Source organism: Coffea eugenioides, chromosome 2 (genome assembly GCF_003713205.1).
Source record: "Coffea eugenioides isolate CCC68of chromosome 2, Ceug_1.0, whole genome shotgun sequence".
NCBI lineage: Eukaryota > Viridiplantae > Streptophyta > Magnoliopsida > Gentianales > Rubiaceae > Coffea > Coffea eugenioides.
Window position 1 is genome coordinate 42,459,086 of NC_040036.1, and position 21,779 is coordinate 42,480,864.

Here is a 21,779-nt window from a genome sequence, read left to right on the forward strand (position 1 = left end):
CAACACTCAACCACCCTCAAAACAGCAGCACCACTTCATAACCTCATACGCTACCTCTTCATTCGGCCAGTGAGGAGCTTAACCAATTCGATACTCAACATCACACACACTCAACCGAGCACCACTTCCATCTCCTCTGCACCACTACATCTCAGACCACAACCACAAGCCGCATTCCACTCCTCAATTTCATCGTGAGTATCGACCGAGAGGAGAGGGAGTTACCTGCTGTGACCGAGAGCAAGAAGAAAAGAAATCCTTGAGCAGAAAAATTTCCTGGTCTGCCGCGAGCTGAGGATAGGAATTTCTAATCTCTTGCGTAAGGGCTTATCTGATTTCTGAGGTAAATTTTGGGTTAAATTTAAGTCTAGTATTAGTAAGATGATGATTATATCAGAGCATGCTGGTGTTGTTCTTGTTATCAAAAAGAAAATGAATGAGAAATCTGTTTTGAGAAGAATTGGTTTTGCCGTGAGCTTGAATTAGAAATGCCGACTTGATCATTGCTTAATTGAAGTATTCTGAGCTCAGATATGAGGCTGCTTACCACTAAACCTGATGCTCAAAGTCATGCATGTCACTCTAGGTGTCCGGATGATGAACTTAAGATATTAGAAAATTTTCTGTTTCGGTTAGATGTCACTACCGAGGACTGAATTGGATAATGCAACTTTGACCTGCTAATCTATCATAAACCGAGCTTGTGTTGGGATGTAATGAACTAACTACTAGCTAATAAAACTGTGTACCACTTTGCATGTCCATGTTAGACCCTCGGATGATGAATTTAGGAAGAAAGCAATTCTGTTTTGAGGAAAAATGGTTTTTGCCGAGAAAATGCCTTGGAAGTGCTTCTGTAATTTCGTGTTTCTGTGATAATTTGATCACTCAAGAGTAATTAGCTGAGTGAATCCCAGTGCTTATGATGTCTAAGACCCTGCGTATTAATTCCATGAAGTTAGTTGTTGAATTAAAGAACCAAGAAATTCTGGTTTGATGGAACCTTTTTGCCGAGCTTGATTTGGAAATGATTTGCTTAATTTGTTTAATTAGCCTAAATTTTTGATGAGCTGTGGTTATTATCTTAACTAACTAAGGGAAGATAAAATATCTAAGGGGCCTGCATGTTGAGTTACACGATTAGATAAGGAAGCTAGGAACTTGGGAAAATTCTGGTTCGTGAATTGGATTCTTATGAACTGAAAATTTCTGAAGATCTTGAATCTGAAAAATAATTCCCAATCTGTTTTATGGTGATGATTAGAGTGAATAAATGCAACTAACTAGTTAACAACATGTGAACCGAAGCTTGCTTGAAGTCTTGTATCATGGCTAACCAAGAAAATAAAAATGAAAACAGAAAGTTATTTCATGAATTACCATCCGAACCTAGTAACCACAAATTCTGGATTTGTGTGATGATTATGGTTATAGTATGAACCTGGAATGTTTTGGGAATCTTTACCAGCTAGCTACACGTTTTCAAGAACTAATAGAGTACCGAAAATCCTGTTTTAATGAAAGAAAATTCTGTTTTGGAATCATTGCTATTGCTGGAATTTCTTTGTGAATTACATATAACTTGAACATGGAAACTTTAAAGATTGTAACAGTGGTTTAACTCCAACTTCTGAATGGAAATCTTGCATTGTTTAACTAAGTCATTGCATGGGAATGAGAGAGCTTAATAGCCTACTTCACCCAAGTAAATGAAGTAAAAACAGAAAATTTCCTTCACGCAAGATTCATCCGTAGTGCACTAAGCAGATTTTTTGAAAATTTTGGGAAGTTTAACTATATTGCTCGAATTTGATTATGAACCAGAGTCTTCATCTTGACTTCAGAATTTATTTCCTTAAGTTGTTAGGAACTCGAAATGCATGATTAAATTCACAAGTAGCCTGTGGATTCTGTTTGGAAATAAATCAATTGATATCTTGGGAATTTGTTTCGGCTATAAGCAATGTGTAGCTATGGATAAGCTGGAAAATTTCCAACCTTGGTTTTGAGTGATAAGGAGCTACGTATAGGTTTACTTTACATATATATATTGGAACTGTGGAAAACTGGTACTACTTTCGAATTTGCTTTATCATACCTTGAGTTGGTCACGCACTTGAATATAGGGGTGACAATGTGATCCTTGGTTCTCAATATTTGTTAGCGGATTTAAATACTTGATATGTTAGCTTGATTGTCACAGGAATTTCTGGTTGAGTGCTAAGGGCTAAAGATTGATGAAGCCCTTAGCCATTGAAATGATTTCTTTTATTAAGTGTTTTTGGAATCGAAAATTCTGGAATGTCATGAGACTTCACTTTTATTTTAGTTGCTTATCTTGGGTTGCTGAAACCAAGTGCTTATGATTGATGAAGCCTTGGTTGACTATTTTATGTTATTCGGAAATGCAACTGTTGAAAGCTAAGGCTAAGGATTTACGAAGCCTTAGTAACGTGCTATGTGATTTTTTGCCATATTGCGTTTTCGAAATGGAATCGGAACGGGAAACTTGTATAGATCCTACGAACTCGAGTAGCCGCGTTCGAATATTTACCAAAAATACTCTTCAGCTAGCAGTATATTATTAAGCTCTAAAACTAGCGTTTCGCCTAAAACTTTCTAATTCAAAGATTTCCTTCCATTCAAACTAGCCTTGCTAGCTCTAGAAAATAATTTGCATAGCTCTTGGAAACTCTAAGTTTTAATGTAATTCTTTTCTCTCTCTAAACTTTGCTCTTGGAGAGCCATCTATAAGAAAGTTTTAAAATACGAGTTGTACCAACTTTAGCGAAAAGTTTGGGAGACTTGCTCGGCAAGAAACCCTATTCTAAGGGAAAATAGTTTTATATATAAGTTTTACAAAAGCCGTAGTTTAGAGAAATATTCAAAGTAACCTTCTAACTTTGATTTTGGGAAAATTATCGACCTGTTTCTAGTAAGTGATACTAGTTACCTTCTCCAAGTGTAAGAGTAAGAAACACTTTTACTACTTTTACTAAGCTTCAATCTAAATAGTTTTTGGAAATTCCTTGAGGGAGTAACTAGTACTAAATTAAATAGACTCTTTTACGAATAAGTTAAAAACTGAATAGAAACTTATAGTTTCAAAATTTGGTTTCTAGGATTTCTCGAGGACACGGAATTCGACTCCCAACCCGTTATCTGAACTCCACTCTTGGTGAGTGTCCCTGCCTGTTCTTTTCCTACCTGAATTAAGTGCTTTCTTGACTCGATATGTGATAAATTGTAAAATGAGTTTTGGATCCATCGAAGTGAGCAGTGTGTACTTTATCGCACTAGCCGTTCGAGTGGTGACTTGCGTGAATCATTTTTCTCGTGAATCCTTAATCTAAGAGTAGTTACGTCGTTGGGTGAATCCCTCGGCACCTGAATCGACTACAATAATCCTTGAATCTAAGAGTAGTTACGTCGTTGGGTGAATCCCTCGGCACCTGAATCGACTACAATAATCCTTGAATCTAAGAGTAGTTACGTCGTTGGGTGAATCCCTCGGCACCTGAATCGACTACAAAAACCTTGAATCTAAATGTAGTGAGTCGTTGGGTGAATCCCTCGACATCTGAATCGATCTACAAAAACCTTGAATCTAAATGTAGTGAGTCGTTGGGTGAATCCCTCGACATCTGAATCGATCTACAATAAAGTCGATAGGTGAATCCTTCGACAAAATTTTATTACGGGTATATCTCGAGTATACTGCGTCGGTAGATGAAGTTTGGGCCCGAAGCGGAGGTATGAACGGTGACGGGTTAGGATTAAAATAAGTGTATCTACATGGACTTTAAGCAGTGAGAGTTGACGGAGGGTCAACTACGATAAATGTTGTTCAAGCGAGGAAAATGGCTCCTGAGAGCCCTGTATCCTACCCTGTGCTGTTATACGCTTTCCTAATTGTTCAATTTGTTTAAATTGTTACTCGCTGTTTGATTTAAGTGACTGCATGTTTTGGGGCACCACTGAGCTTTAGCTCACCCCACGTATTTGTTTTCCTTAACAGGTTCTGGAGACTGAAAGCGCTGAGACTTATTCATGTTTCTTTTCTTCTTGTATGGGATGTAACGAATATTATGGCTATTGTGTAGGCTTGTATTGTGTTTTAACTTGAATTCTGTACTTTTGCTTTTGGATTGCCGCTTGAAGCTGGAAAATGTGTAAACCCTATTTCGGAGGTTGGATAATATATTTGTGTTTGTGAATTATGGATTGATGTAACTAGATATGAACGACCTTATTCCTTGGTTCTAAAGCGTGTGATGTCTAAGGGCCATAGATTGGCGATTTTAAGTTCCTTGTTGTCTCTGAAGTTAATGTGGTAGATGTTGACTTATTTTGAAAGGAAGCGACATTGTAATAGTTAGGCTATTCTTCGATAGGATTTGGGTTAGTGTGCGTGCGTGAGTCCTGGCGAGAGCTGGGCAGACGGCCCGCCAACCCTTTGGTTCGCCTCAGGGGGAAGTGGGGTCGCCACAGGTGGTATCAGAGCTTTTATCAAGCTCAAACCGGGAAAAGGTTCTCGGACTGTGGGGATTGACCTGTTAAGTGTGAAACAAAAGTCTATAGTTGGGGATATTAGATATGTATGTTGGGTAGGAATCTCGAATGTAGGTAAGTTACTCTTGGGACTGGCCAGCCTGAGATGTGAATTATCCTATTGTCGGATTCTTGTACCCGAATACCAGATGTTTCATTCAAGGGTGTATTTGCAAATTTGGAAGAATTTAGTATATTGCCTTATGATATGACTAGGAATTTCGATTAAATTTGGAGAAGTAGAATCGAAGAGGCTAAGGCTAGCTTTTGAAAGTTATAAGTGAAGAGGCTTTATTGGTGGCCTTACTAGCCTTTTGATAGTAAATGAACTTTATACCCTCCCTTACTCCAAAATGTGGCTTCGGACCTAGAATTTGAGTGAAGTAACAGTTTAAATAAGAACTATGTAGTTGTGAATGGTTTTAAAACCCGGAGGAGAGATAAGTTCGATAAATTTGCTATATGAATAGTATGCTATCATTTGCAAATAATTAAAGGTGAGTCCTAGAGGACATTGTGGTCTTTTGAATTTTATTGAAGGGTTATTCGGGGCTAATATCCAATGGGATAAAGATACCTAGTTGTTAGGTTATTAGAAAACTTGATGAATGAAATGTTTGAGTTCATTTAGAATACTTAAGAGCCATTGATGTACTTAAGTAATGATCATATTATTTGATTTGACACTAGACGTAGTAGATCTACAATTTACTAAGGAAATTTGATAAGTGTTACTAAGGGGGTCTAGTGGGATTGTCCAGGACTAAACTAATGAAGGTTAAGTTGAATCTAAACTAAGGGTTAGGCTATTAGCTATGTGATTATAATAATTTGTGTGTTGTTGTATTGTTTCCTTTCATGCTTATAAAGATTGAAATTTGAGTTATGTATGAAATATTGGATGTATCCGTGAATTGTTTGACTTTTGAAGTTGTATGAATTTGGTATGCAATGTGACATATATTGTGAGTATATAATTTGATGATTACGTGTTTAATTTTTGTAACGCTGTAATATTGATTAGTCCCGAGAATTAAATAATTACTAACCTAAGTGAATTTTAGTGACCAAAGTGGTGTATAGAACTATAAAAAAAAAAAAGAGTTTCGTTTATTAGATTTAAGAGTTGACAATGGCCCTTTTCACCGTGTAAAAATTTCCAAACTTTCTTAAATTCTATGAGCATCGGAAATTTTCCTAAGATAAATGAAATGTCAAATCCATTCTTATTTTTCCTATTTGTTAAAGCTGTAATTTAAGGTCAAGATCCATTTATTTACAAATTTCATCTTGAAAGAATGCCTTTTGGGACAAATGTAGAACTTTTGAGTGGTATAGGACTGGTGCTTTTTGGATTTATGGAACTTAAAAATACAAACAAGTTTAGTTTGAATTAAAAGTGTCCTTTTAAACTTATGGCCTTAAATTTGAAAATATTGATCCGATGTGAACTCGAAAGAGACACGAGAAAAAGTTAAGATTAACTCGTTAAAGGGTATTAATGGTTTGAAACTGTTAGAAGAGTTGTACGGATAATAGAAGGAAAGATCGATAGACAGTCTTGTACAATCCAATGGGATCCTAGCACTTGATCTAAGTTGAAACTGAACGAGGAGATGAGATCTACTGGTATTATGATGAATTGACCTGGTTGAGCAACTAGTGAGGTTCTTCCTTGTGAACTTAATGATTATTTTACATATATCTTGTGATTGGCCCTATAGGCATGTTTTAAACTTTTACGAATATTTGCACTTCTCTTATAAATAAGAATGAATATTGGTCGTGAAATGGGAGAGTAAATAGTTAAGTTTTATGTGGCATAAAAGCTAATTCTCAGATTAGGTGTGAAGAGTAGAGGCTTTGGACCAAAGTTTAAGTATATACAAACCTGCATGTCTGCTTATTTTCTTAAAAGCATTTTATTCTCAAAAGTGATTTGTGGGGTTAAATGATTTTTCTTGATCAAACGTCCAAATAACAAATGTTAAACTTCTTATAAAAAGCCAAATGTATTTAGAAATTTTGACTATCAAGATCAGAACCAATTTCTTATCTTCTTGTCTTCCATTCGAATAGCCATTTTATTTATATATACATAGACTACATTTTTTTTTTCAAATGTATATTTGATATTCTGTTATTAGTTTGGATATAAAAAAAAAAAAAAACTTTCCTCAAACGAATAAGATTTTCGGTTTGGGACAAAAGAACTGGGTGAATTCTAAAATTGTTAATTTTGAAAATCACACACTAGTAAATAATTTTGGACAATTGGAGTACGACAATTTGGTGAGTGAAGTCTTTTATAGAAAATATATCTTTGTACTCGAGTTTTGAACTACATAATTGAGTCATTTGATTTAGTCAAAAAAAAAAATATTGTTAAAGTTGAGCCTATAATGAGGTTATAATTGTTGCAAGGGCCAATGGTAGTCAGACTTGGACAAAGATGCTATCAACGGGAATTTAGAAGGAACCCACCCATGTAGCTACCCTATTGACCATATGACTGATATCTTAGAACGGTTGGTGGAATACCAAAGCTCTAGGCCAATCAACTAACCTAGGAACCAAAAGAGTTGCGAAAATGGAATGACTCTTGAAATTCGTCTATCTAGGTTTCATGGGAAATCTGACCTCAAAATAGTAAGATTGAATCGAAGGAATACAATAGGGCCCTAGTGAGAATAAGAATTATGACTGTTGTTTTAAACAACTTTGAAGGTAAGTATTGAATAGTGCACTAAGACATGAAATTTTTTTTTCTTTGGGATAAGGCTTCCTTATTCTGTCGTGATAGTGATTAACGATGGTAATCTCGGTGACATTTAAGAACTCGTTGGATTAAGTAGAAAGTAGTAAGGTTTATATCTTGGAGTAACCATCAGTAAAACGATGATGGAGTATTACGGCTTAAGCTTCCAGTATGAATAGTTGCTTATTTTGATCTTATGGTTTGTCTGGCAGGCTAGCTATTTGACTTAAGCCAACTAGTAAGATGACAACTTTGGAAGACATGCGTAAGGAAATGGACATTCTCCGAGATGAGGTAGAATTCCAAAGGAAATTGGCTGATTACTGGGAAGAACGATGGAAACAAGAATATACAGAGAAAATTGAGCTGTTACGCCAAAATGTAGAACTGGAGAAGGAAAATAAAGAAAACCCTCGAAAGAGCCAGGCCGCCACTTTTCATGGAAATTGTGGATATTGTGGTAAGGTTAACCACACTGAGGCCGAGTGTTGGTTAAAGCAAAGAAAGTGTCTGAGGTGCGGTAGTACCAAGCATAAGATTTCGGATTGTCCTAGAGCATTTAAAAAGAGGAAGAACTCAGCAGCTAACTAAGTCCGCTACAGAGCGACCAAGTGCCAGATGGAAGTAATTCGTGCTAATGGCCATGAACGGGGTCCTAGTAGTGAATGTTTCACAAATCAAGAGGGTTTGACCTCACTCGAGGAATAGAGGTTATAGTTACCCTAAACTAGAATAGCACTTTTGGAGATGGTAATCTTCCGCTATGAATTATATGTACGCTAAGAATATCCTTTACTCTAATTACTTTGCTATTAGAAATATTATAACAAATAAATGGTTAAATTAAGGGCCTAATTGAATTTACATACATTTATATATATACCCCGACCTATCTCTTGAGAAAGTAAGAATTTTGAGGACAAAATTCATTTTAAGGAGGGGAGGATGTGAGAACCCTGAAAAATATATACATAAATACCATTTTGTAGATCATTTGCATTTCTTTTAACTCTTTAATAAATTTTAGCATTAATTTCCCTTGCCTGCATACAAGTCCGTAAAGATAATTTTGTGTGAGAAATAATATAATTTTCAATAGTTATGAATTTTCTTGATTTTGCTAGACTAAATTAATATTTCTTGAGTTGGATTACTTCTATTACTTTAAAATAAATCCTTTGAATTCCGATAGCTAATCTTAAGCGTTATTAATGACTAAGTTAATAAATGTTGATATAAATGGATAAACGAATATTAAGAATGTCAAATCTTTATATTAAGGTCAAACTTGATTTTAATAGGCTAATTAATTAAACAAGAATGTTTGCATTAAGGGAGGCTTAATACTAATTCGTAGTCAACAACTTTTAAATAGAAATAATGCATGTACTATAATCATTTTTTAGGACCTAAGATTTCGATAATCAAAGTCCTGCTAGATTAGCGTTTCAATTCGGCGTTCAAAGCATCTTGGGGACAATTTTTGGAACTAAGATTAAACCAAGGACTTAAGTGGCTAATTGGAGAAGTAGTGAAAGGACTAATCTACCCCCCAATGCTACACAATACCCACGGACATAACCATTCCCTGCTCAACCAAACAGCTCCCCGGACACCATGATCACAGCCACCCAAGCTGGCCAACCGCAGCTCCACCGCCAAGCTAACCAACCACAGCCTTCACCACTGCCGTACTCAAGCCCTGCCAACACTCAACCACCCTCAAAACAGCAGCACCACTTCATAACCTCATACGCTACCTCTTCATTCGGCCAGTGAGGAGCTTAACCAATTCGATACTCAACATCACACACACTCAACCGAGCACCACTTCCATCTCCTCTGCACCACTACATCTCAGACCACAACCACAAGCCGCATTCCACTCCTCAATTTCATCGTGAGTATCGACCGAGAGGAGAGGGAGTTACCTGCTGTGACCGAGAGCAAGAAGAAAAGAAATCCTTGAGCAGAAAAATTTCCTGGTCTGCCGCGAGCTGAGGATAGGAATTTCTAATCTCTTGCGTAAGGGCTTATCTGATTTCTGAGGTAAATTTTGGGTTAAATTTAAGTCTAGTATTAGTAAGATGATGATTATATCAGAGCATGCTGGTGTTGTTCTTGTTATCAAAAAGAAAATGAATGAGAAATCTGTTTTGAGAAGAATTGGTTTTGCCGTGAGCTTGAATTAGAAATGCCGACTTGATCATTGCTTAATTGAAGTATTCTGAGCTCAGATATGAGGCTGCTTACCACTAAACCTGATGCTCAAAGTCATGCATGTCACTCTAGGTGTCCGGATGATGAACTTAAGATATTAGAAAATTTTCTGTTTCGGTTAGATGTCACTACCGAGGACTGAATTGGATAATGCAACTTTGACCTGCTAATCTATCATAAACCGAGCTTGTGTTGGGATGTAATGAACTAACTACTAGCTAATAAAACTGTGTACCACTTTGCATGTCCATGTTAGACCCTCGGATGATGAATTTAGGAAGAAAGCAATTCTGTTTTGAGGAAAAATGGTTTTTGCCGAGAAAATGCCTTGGAAGTGCTTCTGTAATTTCGTGTTTCTGTGATAATTTGATCACTCAAGAGTAATTAGCTGAGTGAATCCCAGTGCTTATGATGTCTAAGACCCTGCGTATTAATTCCATGAAGTTAGTTGTTGAATTAAAGAACCAAGAAATTCTGGTTTGATGGAACCTTTTTGCCGAGCTTGATTTGGAAATGATTTGCTTAATTTGTTTAATTAGCCTAAATTTTTGATGAGCTGTGGTTATTATCTTAACTAACTAAGGGAAGATAAAATATCTAAGGGGCCTGCATGTTGAGTTACACGATTAGATAAGGAAGCTAGGAACTTGGGAAAATTCTGGTTCGTGAATTGGATTCTTATGAACTGAAAATTTCTGAAGATCTTGAATCTGAAAAATAATTCCCAATCTGTTTTATGGTGATGATTAGAGTGAATAAATGCAACTAACTAGTTAACAACATGTGAACCGAAGCTTGCTTGAAGTCTTGTATCATGGCTAACCAAGAAAATAAAAATGAAAACAGAAAGTTATTTCATGAATTACCATCCGAACCTAGTAACCACAAATTCTGGATTTGTGTGATGATTATGGTTATAGTATGAACCTGGAATGTTTTGGGAATCTTTACCAGCTAGCTACACGTTTTCAAGAACTAATAGAGTACCGAAAATCCTGTTTTAATGAAAGAAAATTCTGTTTTGGAATCATTGCTATTGCTGGAATTTCTTTGTGAATTACATATAACTTGAACATGGAAACTTTAAAGATTGTAACAGTGGTTTAACTCCAACTTCTGAATGGAAATCTTGCATTGTTTAACTAAGTCATTGCATGGGAATGAGAGAGCTTAATAGCCTACTTCACCCAAGTAAATGAAGTAAAAACAGAAAATTTCCTTCACGCAAGATTCATCCGTAGTGCACTAAGCAGATTTTTTGAAAATTTTGGGAAGTTTAACTATATTGCTCGAATTTGATTATGAACCAGAGTCTTCATCTTGACTTCAGAATTTATTTCCTTAAGTTGTTAGGAACTCGAAATGCATGATTAAATTCACAAGTAGCCTGTGGATTCTGTTTGGAAATAAATCAATTGATATCTTGGGAATTTGTTTCGGCTATAAGCAATGTGTAGCTATGGATAAGCTGGAAAATTTCCAACCTTGGTTTTGAGTGATAAGGAGCTACGTATAGGTTTACTTTACATATATATATTGGAACTGTGGAAAACTGGTACTACTTTCGAATTTGCTTTATCATACCTTGAGTTGGTCACGCACTTGAATATAGGGGTGACAATGTGATCCTTGGTTCTCAATATTTGTTAGCGGATTTAAATACTTGATATGTTAGCTTGATTGTCACAGGAATTTCTGGTTGAGTGCTAAGGGCTAAAGATTGATGAAGCCCTTAGCCATTGAAATGATTTCTTTTATTAAGTGTTTTTGGAATCGAAAATTCTGGAATGTCATGAGACTTCACTTTTATTTTAGTTGCTTATCTTGGGTTGCTGAAACCAAGTGCTTATGATTGATGAAGCCTTGGTTGACTATTTTATGTTATTCGGAAATGCAACTGTTGAAAGCTAAGGCTAAGGATTTACGAAGCCTTAGTAACGTGCTATGTGATTTTTTGCCATATTGCGTTTTCGAAATGGAATCGGAACGGGAAACTTGTATAGATCCTACGAACTCGAGTAGCCGCGTTCGAATATTTACCAAAAATACTCTTCAGCTAGCAGTATATTATTAAGCTCTAAAACTAGCGTTTCGCCTAAAACTTTCTAATTCAAAGATTTCCTTCCATTCAAACTAGCCTTGCTAGCTCTAGAAAATAATTTGCATAGCTCTTGGAAACTCTAAGTTTTAATGTAATTCTTTTCTCTCTCTAAACTTTGCTCTTGGAGAGCCATCTATAAGAAAGTTTTAAAATACGAGTTGTACCAACTTTAGCGAAAAGTTTGGGAGACTTGCTCGGCAAGAAACCCTATTCTAAGGGAAAATAGTTTTATATATAAGTTTTACAAAAGCCGTAGTTTAGAGAAATATTCAAAGTAACCTTCTAACTTTGATTTTGGGAAAATTATCGACCTGTTTCTAGTAAGTGATACTAGTTACCTTCTCCAAGTGTAAGAGTAAGAAACACTTTTACTACTTTTACTAAGCTTCAATCTAAATAGTTTTTGGAAATTCCTTGAGGGAGTAACTAGTACTAAATTAAATAGACTCTTTTACGAATAAGTTAAAAACTGAATAGAAACTTATAGTTTCAAAATTTGGTTTCTAGGATTTCTCGAGGACACGGAATTCGACTCCCAACCCGTTATCTGAACTCCACTCTTGGTGAGTGTCCCTGCCTGTTCTTTTCCTACCTGAATTAAGTGCTTTCTTGACTCGATATGTGATAAATTGTAAAATGAGTTTTGGATCCATCGAAGTGAGCAGTGTGTACTTTATCGCACTAGCCGTTCGAGTGGTGACTTGCGTGAATCATTTTTCTCGTGAATCCTTAATCTAAGAGTAGTTACGTCGTTGGGTGAATCCCTCGGCACCTGAATCGACTACAATAATCCTTGAATCTAAGAGTAGTTACGTCGTTGGGTGAATCCCTCGGCACCTGAATCGACTACAATAATCCTTGAATCTAAGAGTAGTTACGTCGTTGGGTGAATCCCTCGGCACCTGAATCGACTACAATAATCCTTGAATCTAAATGTAGTTAGTCGTTGGGTGAATCCCTCGACATCTGAATCGATCTACAAAAACCTTGAATCTAAATGTAGTGAGTCGTTGGGTGAATCCCTCGACATCTGAATCGATCTACAATAAAGTCGATAGGTGAATCCTTCGACAAAATTTTATTACGGGTATATCTCGAGTATACTGCGTCGGTAGATGAAGTTTGGGCCCGAAGCGGAGGTATGAACGGTGACGGGTTAGGATTAAAATAAGTGTATCTACATGGACTTTAAGCAGTGAGAGTTGACGGAGGGTCAACTACGATAAATGTTGTTCAAGCGAGGAAAATGGCTCCTGAGAGCCCTGTATCCTACCCTGTGCTGTTATACGCTTTCCTAATTGTTCAATTTGTTTAAATTGTTACTCGCTGTTTGATTTAAGTGACTGCATGTTTTGGGGCACCACTGAGCTTTAGCTCACCCCACGTATTTGTTTTCCTTAACAGGTTCTGGAGACTGAAAGCGCTGAGACTTATTCATGTTTCTTTTCTTCTTGTATGGGATGTAACGAATATTATGGCTATTGTGTAGGCTTGTATTGTGTTTTAACTTGAATTCTGTACTTTTGCTTTTGGATTGCCGCTTGAAGCTGGAAAATGTGTAAACCCTATTTCGGAGGTTGGATAATATATTTGTGTTTGTGAATTATGGATTGATGTAACTAGATATGAACGACCTTATTCCTTGGTTCTAAAGCGTGTGATGTCTAAGGGCCATAGATTGGCGATTTTAAGTTCCTTGTTGTCTCTGAAGTTAATGTGGTAGATGTTGACTTATTTTGAAAGGAAGCGACATTGTAATAGTTAGGCTATTCTTCGATAGGATTTGGGTTAGTGTGCGTGCGTGAGTCCTGGCGAGAGCTGGGCAGACGGCCCGCCAACCCTTTGGTTCGCCTCAGGGGGAAGTGGGGTCGCCACATTAAGTAGTGGAATTTCCTTATTCCTCAAATCCTTCACTTTTTGGTCTAGTACTCGAATAGGTCATTTCTCGTAGGTCAAAGATTTGTCAAGCTCAATATCCTCTGGCGGCAAAATATGAGTCCGGTCCGGATGATATTTCTTAAGAAAGGAAACATGGAAAACATCGTGGATTCGAGATAAACTGGCTAGCAACTCTAATCGATAAGCCACTTTTCCTACCCGTTGGAGTATATTGAAAGGTCCTATGTATCTTAGTTGTAACTTTTTCCTTTTCCCGCATTGATCTTTCCTTTCAGTGGAGTAACTTTAAGAAACACCTTATCTCCTGCCTCAAACTCCAAATCCTTTCTCCGATAGTCGGCATAGCTCTTTTGTCGACTTTGGGCCGTTTGAAACCTCTAACGTATCATTTTTACCTTTTCGTAGGCCTTCTCAACCCATGATATTGTTGTTGGGTCTATAACCTTTCTCTCTTCTACTTCATCCCAATGGATCGGTGATTGGCAATTTCATCCATAAAATGCTTCATATAGGAGCATTTGAATAGAAGAGTGATAACTGTTGTTATACGCAAACTCGACTAATGTCAGGTACTGGCTCTAACTCCCTGAAAAATCTACAATACAGGCTCTTAACATAATCTCAAGAGTTTGAATGGTTCTCTCCAACTGCCCATCTGTTTGAGGATGATAGGTCGTGCTATAGTTCAACTTAATTCCTAGAGTCTCTTACAACTTCTGCTAAAATCGAGATACAAATCTAGGGTCTCTATCGGATACTATGCTCACTGATACCCCAAGTAATCTCACAATTTCATCCATATAAAATTTGGCAAGTTTCTCCAAAGAATATTTCATGCTAATGGGCAAGAAATGTGTGATCTTAATCAATCGGTCCACTATTACCCAAATCGTATCATGACCCTTTTGACTTCGTGGTAACCCAGACACAAAATCCATCGTTATGTGTTTTCACTTCTATTCAGGTATCTTTAAAGGCTGTAACAGACCCGACGATTTTTGATGCTTGGCCTTCATTTGTTGACACGTAAGACACTTTTGAACAAATTGAGCAATCTCCGATTTCATATTGTCCCACTAATATAAACCCTTAAGGTCCTAGTACATCTTGCCACTACCAGGATGCACCATGTACCTAGAGCGGCGAGATTCTTCTAAAATATCCTTTTTCAATTCCTCATCCTTCAGTACAACAATACAATTTCGAAACCTTAAAATTTCATCGGGACCTAGGTTAAAGTCAGGTAATTCTCCCTTCTTCACTCTTTCCATCCACTTTTGTACGATTGATTCTTTCTTTTGATCCTTCTTATTCGATCCAATAATGCCAATTTCACCACAATATTCCCGAAGATAACTTTATGTGGCTCAAGACGAGTGTTCCATTCACTAACATTTTCTAATAGGTTCCACTCTCTTATCATCAAACCTGCTAGTTAAGCCTTTCGACTTAAAGCATCTGCCACAACATTGGTTTTTTCGGATGATAATTAATGGTACAGTTATAATCTTCTTAGAACTCCATCCATCGACGTTGTCTCAGATTTAGTTCCTTCTAGGAGAATAAGTACTTAAGGCTTTTATGGTCTGTATATACCTCAAGCGTCACCCCATATAAATAATGCCGCCATTTCTTCAAAGCAAACACAACGGCTGCAAGTTCTAAATTATGGGTTGGATAATTCTTTTCATGAGATTTTAACTTCCGAGAAACACAGGCAATTACATTCGTATTTTGCATTAAAATACACCTCAATCCTTCTCTCGAAACATCTGTATATACCGTATATCTATCCTTCACATTTGACAAAGTCAACACCGGTGCCATGGTCAATTGCTTCTTAAGTTTTTTGAAACTGGTTTTACACTTAGTGCCCCAAATGAATTTATCCTGCTTCTCGGTCAAATCCGTTAGGGGCCCCGCAATTCTTGAAAAATTCTTTATAAATCGACGGTAATACCCTACTAGACCCAAGAAACTATGAACATCAGTAGAATTCTCTAGCCGTTTCCACTTGGCAACAACTTCTATTTTAACTGGATCCACAGTGAGTCCGTCTTTTGAAATTATATGGCCTAGAAATGACACTTTCTCTAACCAAAATTCACACTTGCTAAACTTGACAAACAATTGGTGCTCTCTTAAGGTTTGCAATACTATTCTCAAGTGCCGCTCATTTTTCCCTAGTTTTTGAATACACCAGAATATCATTAATAAATACCACCACAAATTGGTCCAAATAGGGTTTAAACACTCGATGTATTCAATCCATGAATGCTGTTGGGGCATTGATTAATCTAAAAGGCATCACTGCAAACTTGTAATGCCCATATCGAGTATTAAAGGCAGTTTTTGGCACATCCTCCTTCTTAATTCTTAATTGATAATATCCTTGTCTGAAATCTAACTTAGAGAACACCACAGCCCCTTGTAATTGGTCAAATAACTCATCAATATGGGGCAAAAGATATTTATTCTTAACAGTCACTGCATTCGACCCTCAGTAATCAATACACAATTTCAAACTTTCATTCTTTTTTATAACAAAAAGCACTGGAGTACCCTAAGGTGACTCACTCTCATGTATAAATTTCCGTTCTAATAAGTTTTGCAATTGCAATTTTAATTCCTTAAGTTCACTGGGCCATCCGATAAGAAATTTTTGAGATGGGGGTAGTCCCAGGTACCAGATTAATCTTAAACTCAACCTCTCTCTCAGGAGGTAATGACACCAGTTCGTCTGGAAATACATCCGGGTATTCACTTATCACCGACATATCCTCTAGTTTAACCTTTTTTCCTGGGGTGTTAACTAAAAAGGCTAGATATCCCCATGCCCCATTACTCAGCAATTTTCTATCCCTAATTCCCGAAATAAGGGCAGATGAGACTAAAATACCTCTTGCATCTAGTTTTAGAGTTGCCTTATTGGGTATAAAAACTCGATCATCTTTGTTCGGTAATCTATCTGAGCATGATAACGAGCCAACCAATCCATTCCTATAATAATGTTATACCCCTTAATGGCCAGACTTATAAGGTCAACTACTAATTTTCGCTCACCAACCCAAACGTCACAGTTTCTATACACCTCATTAGCAAGTAAAGATTGGTTACCTGTAAGTGTTGTCGCTTCTAAATCATATGGTAGCCTCTCGACCTTCACATGAATTCCAGACATGAAAGTAGGGTTAACAAAAGAATGTGTAGCACCAGGGTCTACCAAAAATTTGGCCAAACGATGAAAAATAAAGATCGTACCTTCCACTACCTCCGACGGCTCAGGTACTTGCTGTTGGTCTAAGGCATACACTCAGGCTAGCACCCTTCGTCTAGTCCTTCCTATAGTGGTCGGTCTAGGATTTGACCTATCAGCCTGTTGGGTATCACTGGTAAGTGGACAGGTGGCGATTTAGTACTCAGTACTTCCACATCGTAAACACTTTCGTGCCTTCCGCCAACAATTATCCTCAATGTGATTAGGTTTCCTACAATACCTACAAGACAATCGAGGGCCTGATGTCTGGCCTCCTTGTAAGGCACCTCTCGCCTGTCCCCTTCCACCTGGGGCTCCTCTCGGAGTGACTCCTCTAGATGTTTTCAAAACTCTTCCACCGCCAGCTCTTCAACCCACTTTAGAGGATGGCATACGCCGATTACCTTGTCCCTGCCCCTGACTTCCACTAGGAGCACCCATTTTTCTTGCATGAAAAGCCTTCACTTGCGCCCTTGTAATTTCTATTCTCTAGGTTTTTTCAAGAACCTCCGTGAAAGTATTAATTTGTGCCGCTGTCAAGGCCTCCTGTATTTCCACATTTAACCACTGTACAAACGGCATCACCCTCCTTTGCTCCGTAGTTATCAATTTAAGAGCAAACTTGGACAACTTGGTGAACTGAGACTCATACTCAGACACGCTTAAGGCTCCCTGACATAATTTAATGAAATCATCCTCTCTTTTCTCCTAGATTAGGGGTGGGAGATATTTTTCGTTAAATTTCCGCACAGAATTCAACCAGGTCCATACTATCCGTTCTCTCTCCCACTTAGCCCTAATTACATTCCACCAGGGACCAAATTAAAATAAGACAAAGTTCACCTGCCTTTCCTCCGTATAATTCAAGGCGGCGAAAATATTGATCATTATTTTCAGCCATCGCTCTGCCACTTTCGGGTCTGGTCCTACATGAAACTTAGGAGGAGAAAACTTTTGGAACCGTTCTAGGGCCCTATCTATCCTTATTTCAGGGTCTCTAGGCTGATTAACAGGGGTTTGACCCTGCTGCTCTACCAACCGAGTTATAATGTTAGTCATTTGCTGGATTGTCGTCGCTACCTGATCCCCTTCTTCGGCCCGAGGTTCAGATTGTTGTTCAACCGTCACATCTATCTCTTCTCTCGGTTCTTACACTTATCTAGTCCCACGTCCATGGCTAGAACCGCGTCCTGGACTAGTCCCAAGTCCCTAACTTCGTCTACCTTCCATGCTTCTTTTGAAAAATAGACTATATAGGTATAAGCAAAATAAAGTAGCTATAAATCTCAATAAAAGTATTTCCAAAGCATAACAACCTAATACCAAGTCATAAAGTACGGTACATGCCAACCTAATAAAGTCAAGAACTTATAGCACTCAAAGGATATAGAATAAAATTAGGCGCTATGTATATCAACCTTAACACGTCAATATCAAAAACAAAATAAGTGATGTGTGACGGATCTAGACGAACACCAAGTTGGGTTGATTGCGGAACCTTGACCCTTCTAAAATCACAAGCCACGAACTAAGGAAACTCCTTAACCCAAGACTAGCAAATTTAGTGAACCAAAAGTATAGATAGAAGAACGCCACAACCAAGGAGTTACTTGATTGATAAGTTCACTTGAATAACTTGAGAAAGATTCTCAAATATTCAAAGAGGCTCTCTTGGAAAGAGAAAAGTGAAAACTCACAATTTTATTGATCTTCAAAACTGCCTATGAAGGTCTCTTGCCTTGGCTATATATAGCCATACAACTTGAAAACCTAAAGTGACTTGAAAACCCTAACTCGGCTAGGCTAGGCCTTTGGCCCGATTCCACAACTCAAATCCACTATCTAATGGTCAGCTTATAATCGATCCAATGAAGGCTTTAAGCTAGCCCAATATAACCCAATAAAAGCTAATTAACCAACTTAAGTTATAGTGAGCCTAGACTCTATAAATCGGATCCAACTCAACATGAGGTCTTGGACCGAATTTATTCCTAGCAAATAAAATAGAAATCTAGAAAATAAACTACTAACTATTACTAAAAGATTCAATCTCTTGTAGCCCAAAACATGGCCCATAAGCGGCCCATATTTCGTATCATTCCCCTCCTCTTAAAAAAAGATTTGTCCTCAAATCGTGTTTGAAAATGAATGGTACTACAAGAGTTGGCAGTATGAAACTTCAAATCTCCACATATTGGCTCTCTTAGAATGGATGATACTTGCATACGTCGTGATTATTGTAATTCGCTGCACATGTCTCTTGGTTAGCTTGAAAATGCTCACAATCCGCCATGGGAAACTCAAGGCTTTACTCCAACCACTCCAAAGCTCTCTAATCAGCATTGTGTCATGAATGGTCGAATTTGGACCTACACAATAAATCACACGATTAGAATTTGTAGGTATAAAATCACTTGACAGCTTACCATTCACATTCACAAGATAAGGATCTTCATAGTGATGCTCAATCAGGTTAGAAAAGTCTCGGACATGATTGTGCAAAGTTATAAAATTCATTGCAAGTTGTTGTGGGTATGGCCTATCTTGCACAAATGGAACAAGATCGAGATAGGTAGCTTTTGAACCCTCAAATTGAAGAATAAAACCAGGTTGTAAGGAATCAGAATTTGGACCAATGAGGAAAGGATTGTCACCAACAAAATAAGAAGGAAATTTATAACAAGTTTCAAGTGTAGAAACTCCCTCTGAAACTTCATTATTCCTCCCAACAAGCAAATCAGGCTCATGGTTGACGTTGAACATCAGTGGATGACAAAGAGAGACAACACTTAAGGTGCAAACTCCATGAAAAGTTTGATATTCACCAATGGATTTAGGCATAGAACATGCCAAGATCAACTCAATTTTTCCTTGCTTAACCTGCATAAAAGTAAAAACACTAAACAAAGTAGAGTCAAGATCGTTAGAAAAAACATATGATCTCACATCCTTTCTCACAATCAGCTTACTCTTAGAATTTTTAATCTCTTTTTCATGCTCAGTAGCTGACTTTTTCCCCTCATTATTCTCAACCTCTTTCTCTTTTTCAACTCCCTCGAATTTTACCTCTTCAGTCACAATTCTCTCCTCCAGCTCTTTCTTCATACTATAACGCTCATGCTCACTCTTCATGTATGCTAGATCAATACAAAGTTGCTTAGAGTTAAGCGACACAAACCTGGTACGACGGCCATTAAATGTGAAGGAATACTTATTAGTATATCCATCATATTTGACTTCTCGATTAAACATCCACCATTGTCCCAACAGCACATGCGTCACTTGAATAGGAACCACATCACACAACACCTCATCCACGTATTGACCAATACGAAAAGGAACAAGTGTGTGCTTAGTAATCCAAATATCACCACTATCACTTTGCAACTTGTAAGGTCGAAGATGATCAATGGTTGGAAGATTCAATTTCTCAACCAAGACAGTACTTGCGAGATTAACTTCACAACCCTTATCAATGGCTAAACTGCAAACTTTATCCTTGATATGGCAACGTGTATAAAACCAATCATTTTTTTGAGCTTTGATGATTTCCAATTGCTCAGTTATCTCACGCAATGCCACAGTATTTACTCCTTTAGGCACAAGATGGTGAAGCTCCAGCTGAGCATTCGTTTGTCTCATACTTTTATTACCTGCAAAACTCAACAAAAATTAGTAGAACAGTCCTCACTCGCTCCCTTACGTGTTTCACTCACTCTCGTGTTTTGCTCAAGTGTTTAAAAACACTCTAATGATCTCACCATTCACTTTCAAATCCCTTGATTGCCCCCTTGAAGAAATCAGAAATTTCCCTCAAGTAGTTCAACCAAACGTCAACCAAGTTTGTCCCCAAAAGTGGTGTATGAGAATCTGGAAATTTGAAGACTAAATGATGACTCAAAACAGCAATTATACAAGCAAGAATTTTTTCTGGAATTTTTTTCTGATTTAGTCCGCAAAAGGGTGACTCAAATGTTGGGGAAGTTTGACTTCGACAAGGACTCTAAGACTAGATCAGGACGGACTCCTTTTGGACACTTTTAGCAATCTGCAAAAATGACTCAAGATACCAATTTGTGGTGTGGACAGAACGCAAGGTTCGATTGACACAAGAACAAGATGGCGGAAATTTAGAATCCTAGAAGGACTTTACCCACTTTTTGCATGCGGCCGAATTTTCTTTGGAAGTTGGGATCAATGTTTCTTGGGTGATTTTGGGTTATGGGTGTTTTGGTGTTGGCGGCTGGTTTCCCCAATTCAAGCAAGGGAAGTCTGAAGTGGACAGCTTTGGTGGTGGCTAGGGTTTGCCCTAGCAAATCCAAGGCGGTTTGGGTTTCATTTGTCAAGAAGGTTGCCTATTTCAAGAAGGTTTCTTATTTCTTGTGATCCAACTCTGGTTCCTCTTTCTTTCTTTCTCTTTTTTTTTTGTGCAACCAGAATGCTTTTCTTTCTTTTGAATTTCAAATCCCACCTTCAAAACACAAGATTTTTGTGTGGTGTTTGTACAAAGGTCAGCCGCAACTCAAGATCAAGAATGGAGGTTTGTTTAGTTTCAAGATTTCAAGTATCAATCCCCCTTATCAAGATATGTATCAAGAGTTCCAAGAAGCAAGGTAAGGTTATCAAGAATTCAAGAACTATTGTAATCAGCCTTTTTATGCAAAACAAAACAATATTCCCAGCCCTCTTGTTCAAAACACTTCGGTATTAAGAAACAACTAGCGACCAGAATTTTGTTTTCGCCTCTTGCATGTGTTTCTTTTCTTTTCTTTTCTTTTTCTTTTGGTGGTTGCTTTACACAACCAGAACGACTCAACAAAACAATGAAAAGACTAAGATCTAGTCAAAACAGTAGCAAGAGATGACAAGACAGATTGCATGCAAGAAACAAGATACAAGAACACAACGACGGCACAAAACCCTATCGGCTGGATTATTATTTTTTGACTCTAAACCAACACAAAACTTCAAGAACAATATAACAAGACACCAAA